At 50.0% G+C, this 6,577-nt stretch overlaps 1 long non-coding RNA gene across 3 annotated transcripts in view; it reads left to right on the top strand.

Annotated features, from left to right (window-relative positions):
- Nucleotides 1-6,577, top strand: part of LOC102899865 — a 36,451-nt gene that overhangs the window by 18,083 nt on the left and 11,791 nt on the right. For 2 of the 3 annotated variants that reach the window (XR_006591187.1, XR_006591186.1), the window contains exons 4-6: nucleotides 36-132; nucleotides 654-903; nucleotides 4,502-4,559. This is a non-coding gene — a long non-coding RNA (uncharacterized LOC102899865). Of the gene's footprint in view, nucleotides 1-35; nucleotides 133-653; nucleotides 1,886-4,501; nucleotides 4,560-6,577 lie in introns of those variants that run through there. The other variant, XR_002150732.3, reaches the window with a different exon arrangement.

The following is a 6,577-nucleotide window of genomic DNA, read 5'->3' as shown; positions in this document are numbered from 1 at the left end:
AGTGTCATCACTGGCTCATGTTCTCTTTCTGACAGGTTTGGAGAGGGCTGGGAGGGCACAACGCCTTTCCAGACACATGGTCCTCCAGATGTCCCACCCCTCACCTCCACATACCGGCCTGCAGAGCATCGGGTAAATATGTGTGTGCGTGGAAGGGGGCCTGGGATCGGATTCCAGAGCCTTCATCCTGAGCAGGCACTCAGATGCTTCCCTCTCTCCTCCCAGGATATGGGGGCGGGCGTGGGGAATAGGAACAAAGCCCTGGTCCCATGCTGAAGAGGAAAAGGGTCAATCCCCTTGGCCAGTTCTCCTGCAGACTCCTGGGATTTTATTGACTCTCCAGAGCAAATGGGGGGGGGGGGGATGGAATCAACAAATGCAGCCCCACAAGCTTTGCCCTTCCCTCACCAAGAAGGAGGCGAAGCCAGAAGGGCACTGCCAGGACACAAGCCCTGGTGTCACCCTTGCTGGTGTAGGTCCAGCTGTCTGGTACTTTCAGCATCGTGAAGGCCTCAAAACACCTTGTGTGGAAATGTCAAACTGATTTGTTTCCTACCCTTCCCTGGCTTCCTGAGGGCATACCCCCGAGGGAGGGTGCTGGTCCATGCACATTTGTGTAACAAGTTTTTTTTTTTTTTTTTTTTTTTTTAAAGTAAGCTCTACATCCAACTTGAACTCAGCTGAACTCAGAACTCTTGAACCGGCGCTTGAACTCAGAACCCGGCGATCAAAAGTCACATGCTCTATGGACTGAGCCAGCCAGGTGCCCTAAACACATATTTTGGACACCATGCCAAGATTCTGAAGAAAGAAGGGTGAAAAAGGCATAGGTGTCCTTTGGAGCTCATGGCCCAGTGTGGGGTTCTAGAAGTCGCTCCAGAGCTAACGCAAGTCGTATGTGTGGTGAGCTGACTTCTGCCACGGTTAACTGCTTCTGTCTTTCTGCTTTCTGTCTTTCTGATTTTCATCCCCAACTTTTTGTTTTGAAAAATTTCAAACCTACGGAAAAGTTGAGAAGAGTTACCTGGATTCACCAACTGTTCACATCTTACAGTACTTGGTGATTCTCTCTCTTACATACACACGTGCGTGAACTTTTTTTTTCATTTTTTCCCCCTTCTGAACCATTCGGTAATGAATCTCAAACATTATCAGATATTACTCCAAATACCAGCTACCCTAAGTACTAAGAATGAGGATATAAGGATACTATTTTATTTATTTTAATGTTTATTTATTTTTTGAGAGAGAGAATGAGCAGGGGAGGGGCAGAGAGAGAGGGAGACACAGAATCCAAAGGAGGCTCCAGGCTCTGAGCTGTCAGCGCAGAGCCCAACATGGGACTCGAACCCGCAAACTGCAAGATCGTGACCTGAGCCGAAGTCGGATGCTTAACTGACTGAGCCACCCAGGCGCCCCAAGGATATTTTAAATACTCAGAATACAGTCATCACACTCTGCAAAATTAACATCATTATCATAGTTTAATGAATCCATAATCAGATTTCTTCAGTTGCCGTGGTGATAATGTCCTTGACAGCTTTTCCCCCTTCCTGATCCGGGGCTGAATCAGAGATCCTGCATCACTTTTAGGTGTCACATCTCTGTAGCCTGCTTGTATCTAGAACACTCTCACACTTACCCACCTCTTAAAGTTCTGTCAAGACAATGTTTTTGAAAAGTGCGTTCCAAGCAGAACGTCCCTCAGTTTAGATCTGTCTGGGTGTCTCCTTGTTACTAGACTGAGGGTACATGCAGGCATCCCCGGGATGTCTCTATTTTTTCTTTGTAATTAGTAAGTAGCCCGAGTGTGTGGAAATGTCTTTCACCCCATGGTTTTGGCATTTGGCGGCAATCCTTTCCTAAATCATTTGCTACAATGGTATATGCAAAGTGGTGACTTTTCTGTCGCTTCGTCGGTGTCATTTGCAAGTCCTGGTTTAAACTTTCTGTCTTTGTCATGAAATTTTCGGCTTACAGATGTTTGGTTGGCAACACAGTTCCCCTCCAACGGTGCGTGCTCTGTACCAGGCACGGCTTGCTTTCTACGCATGATCTGGAATCTCTGCAGCACCCCTTAGGGCAGGATTCATCATCCTCATTTACAGCCAGGATTAGTGGTTTAGCGACTTGCCCAGTGACTCAGCTAGGATTCAAACTCCCTCTTTTAGCCACTTTGCAATATTGTCCATCTGCATGATATGTATGTATGTATGTATGTATGCATATATGTATGTATATATGTATGTATTTATTGCTTATTTTTTAGAGAGACGGAGACAGAATGCGAGTGGGTTAGGGGCAAGAGAGAGAGGGAGACACAGAAGCAGAAGCACGCTCCAGGCTCTGTCAGCACAGAGCCCAACACAGGGCCCGAACCCGCGAGCTGTGAGATCATGACCGGAGCCGAAGTCGGAGGCTCAACCGACTGAGCCACCCAGGCGCCCCGTGCATGATAATAATTTATTATTTTACTATTCCTCACTAACCAGTAATGTCACTTTTTCCAGCTGACCAAGGAGGCTCAAAATGGTCATTCTGACCACAGGTCCATTACAACATTCTGATGCCTGGCAGGACAAACAGCACCGTGTGTCACCTGCCAGTGTGTGACCAGCCTGGGATCATTCTTAGATTGAGTTCTGCTTAGTTGAATTTTTCTTATTGTCCAGTCAGTCCTCGTACTTCATATTTTTACGGAGTATCCAGTGCTTTTGGTTTTCTGGATCCTCCTGAGAAAAATAACCCCAAACCCAACATACTCTGTAAAAAAATGGATGGATCCAAATGCATACGTGTGATGCAAATGTTAGATGTGTGATATTCTCAGGTTGGGCAAGAAGGGTGTTGACTGCGCGTCTCTGGGACCAGGACCTGTACAAGCTTCCAGAAGGCAGTAACACAGCTACGTCGCAGGCAGCCTCCCCCTGCCGAGACAGAAACCAGATAGTACAACAACCTGCCCTGTCTCCCCTTGCCGGGAAACTCCTTTGAGCTGAGGCTCACATACATACGCAGGATTGGGTAGGAACTTGGGCTTTCCAGTCCACAGCAGGATATTTTGCAATTGCAGTGATAATTTCGCAACACGGGCATTTCTGGATCATGGACTTATAAGGTAGTGTTTTGACAACACTGAGGCCTCTAGGTCAAGAGAAGATCACTAAGCTTCCATTTTTTGAGGTTCCAGTAATTTTTTTTTTTTTAATGAAAAAACGTGCAAAGAAGATTATAGCCCGCCCACAGAGGGCTCAAACTCAGGAACCATGGGATCGTGACCTGAGCCAAAGTCAGATACTCATCTGACTGAGCCACCCAGGCGCCCCTCTCGGAATGTCTTTACAATCTTTAATTGAGGGGGGGCACCTGGGTGGCTCAGTCAGTTGAGCATCCGACTTCGGCTCAGGTCATGATCTCACAGTTTGTGGGTTCGGGAACCGCATCGGGCTCTGTGCTGACCGCTTGCTCAGAGCCTGGAGCCTGCTTCAGATTCTGTGTCTCCTCTCTCTGCCCCTCCCCCACTCACACTTTGTCTCACTCTGTTTCTCAAAAATAAATAAATGTAAAAAAAAAATTACAACAAAACAAAAAAACAGTGTTTGATTGAGGGGCACCTGGGTGGCTCAGTCGGTTAAGCACCCATCTTAGGCTCAGGTTATGATCTCACAGTTGATGAGGTAGAGCCCCATATTGGGCTCTGCCCTGACAGCTTGGAACCTGCTTCCGATTCTGTGCTTCCCTCTCTCGCTGCCCCTCCCCCACTGGCACTTCATCTCTTTCTCTCTCTCAAAAATAAATAAACATTAAAAACATTTTTAAAAAGTATTTTATAATTAGCTTTGCCTTCAAGGGGGTATCAGTCCTGTACCCCCCCCCCCACCAACCATCATGATAAAGGTTTATGGTATTTAAATATGGTACATATCTGTTATTGAGAAAAAGAACGAACCATTGGCAGGATCATGGAAGAGTGAGTTCCTGTGTTAATACGATGCTGAATAGATCCCATTGTGACCCAACTCTCCCTACACACCAGTCTATTAAATTTTAAGGGAGAAATCTGAGACTTTGAGAGGCTAACTTCTCAAGTTCAAAGTGAATTTCCAGGCAATGAACCTCCCATTGAGACACATATTTGTAACTGTGCTTTCTGAGAACAAACCAAGTTCTTTGGCCACCTACAACCTCCCGAGCAGGATGGAAACGGAGAGCAAGCCAGATCCCCAAGGTAGGCTACTGTGGGTGGCCTTGAACTGTGGGTGTTGTGCAGTTGTGGTGTCGAATAGTTCCTTGGTTGGTTCACCAATGAGTTTCATTTGCAATATGTTAATGCCAAGTAAGAAGCTTCATAAGGTACAAAGTGCTATACATTATTTATTCTGATTGTTAAATCTATATAGAGGGTAAGAGGGTATTCATTTTACTCTTTACAATTTTTTTTGTATTTAAACATTTTACAATTTAAAACATTGAAAAAAAATTGTTCTGACAATATTTTTAGGGACCCTACTAGGAGGCTGGCTGTGCACGTACAGTCCCTGACCGTCAAAGGCTTACAGGTTAGTGAAGAGAAAAACCCAGTTGCCTGGAAGGCAACTGCTCTCCCTTCTTTGGCATCCTTTGAGGTTTGGTTTACATCATCCTGTCCTCACTCCCACCTCCCGGTCTCCTTACCGCCTCCCACCCCACCTCCCTCCCCGCGGCCAAGCTGCCCCGAGTGCTTCGGTCATTCAGCACCTTGTATTGAAACTGTTGTTGAGTCTCCAATGTGCACAAAGTAGTGGGGGAAAAAACGGGACTCCAAGATCTAGGACCTGTGTGACCGGGGCCAGTTATTCGACTTCTCTGAGCTGGTCTCCTCTAAGTGAAATGGGTGGTTTGGGAATTTCAGTAAGATAATGTATGCAAAAGAGCCTGGCACCGTGAGTCAGTATCACCTTCCTTCAGCGCCGGGCTTGTCGTGGTTGGCGCCCGAGGGGCGGACGGAAGATCCCCGTCCCCGAACAGCCATCACCTCCGAGACCCCCTCCGCCCACGGCCGCGGTTCCCGCGGCCGCACTCACTTCGGCGCGTGGGGTCAGGAAGACCCCGCTCCGCGGGTCTCACGCCCGGGAGCAACCCCGTGGGAGAATCGCTCCCAGGGGAGGCTGCTAGGGCAGCACGGGGTGTGTCTACGGGAAGAGCAGACCGAGGATAAAAGGGAAGTGTCGGCTCCAGGCGCTGGGAGCGAGAACCACACCGCACGCGGTCTCCGCCGTGGCCCCGAGGGCTCGGCCCGAGGGAGGGAGAGCGGGAGGGAGGAGACGCGACCCGCCCAGGGGGTTGGCGCCCCACGGGCCGCGGGGTCACGGCCGGGGTCTCCCGCGCCGGGCCAGCGTGCCCTAAACTGCGTCTCCCAGGGGGCTCCGGGGGTACGCAAAGCCAATCGGAGGGCGGGTGGGCGGGCTCACGGGGCCTACGTCTCCCAGGGGGCTTTGGGGCACGGCGCCGTGGTCGGGATTGGCGGCCTCAGCAGCCTATACCTGCGTCTGCCCGAAGCGGCCCGCGCCTAGCGCCAAGGAGGCGGGGCGGTCGCCGCTGGTATCCCCTGCACGACGCCGAGAAGTGGCAGTGGTGGTCGCGGTCCACGGTGGCCCGAGGCTGGCGGACGTGGGTGCGCGGGGGCTGCGCCGCGGTCTTTGCTTCCCCCAGCCCTCCACTCTGTAAGAGCCTGTAGACCTCGTTCACTCGTGTTTACGGCAAGTATTTACCGAGTGCCCACTGTGTACCCCGGGCCGTGCCCGGCCGAGGACGGGCAGGTCGTGGGGCACCCTTGCCCCGGGCCCTTGTCTCCTGGCTTCCAGAGAGGGGAGAAAACCGTCGTTTCTGGTCCTGATGGGAGCATTGAAAGAAATGGGTCACTCAGCCCGTCGCCAGCACTGCCGTTCTGTTGGTTTTCAAACAGCAAGACCCCTAGGGTAGAGATTCTTAAACCCTTCCATATCATTCATTTTGAAAAATGTAGGGAAGTGCTGTGAGCCATAGAGATAATGGTTTTGTTCAGGAAAACACCAGCACCTGCAGTTTCGTGTGTCATTTCAGGGGGTTCATGGAGTTCCTGAAGTCCACCTGGGGGAACCTAGTAGGGACCTCTAGGCATAGATGCTCACGTCAGTCAGAGCGCCCGTACTTTTTCATTGTCTTACGTATTTCACCTTCAAGAAAGATCTTTGATCCGCGTGTACTGCAGTGGAATCGAGGGAGGAACACTCCATTAGGTGTATCTGTATTTCTAGTTCCAACATTCTATTTGTTTAAGTCCTTCCCATCAAGACTACTTCCTAGTCTCAGGTTAAGCGTAACCAGATTGTCACCTGCATGGTAGTGTTGTTACGGAAACTGGTCTGGATCACCCAGCAGAAGAACCAAGCGGCACTGGGAGATCTTGGAAGGCAGGAGGTTTATTTTACACTGGTGGGCTCAGAGGAGATCATTCTCCAGAGGTCTGAGTCCTGAGCTTAAGCAGCGGGGACAACTTATAGTGTGTTTGAGCACCGCAAGCGGGGTGGGGAAAAAAACCCGGAACAGGAGTCTTGTG

Source organism: Felis catus, chromosome E3, assembly GCF_018350175.1.
Source record: "Felis catus isolate Fca126 chromosome E3, F.catus_Fca126_mat1.0, whole genome shotgun sequence".
Lineage (NCBI taxonomy): Eukaryota > Metazoa > Chordata > Mammalia > Carnivora > Felidae > Felis > Felis catus.
Note: the sequence above shows the minus strand (reverse complement) of the source record. Positions and strands in the feature narration are given on the sequence as shown.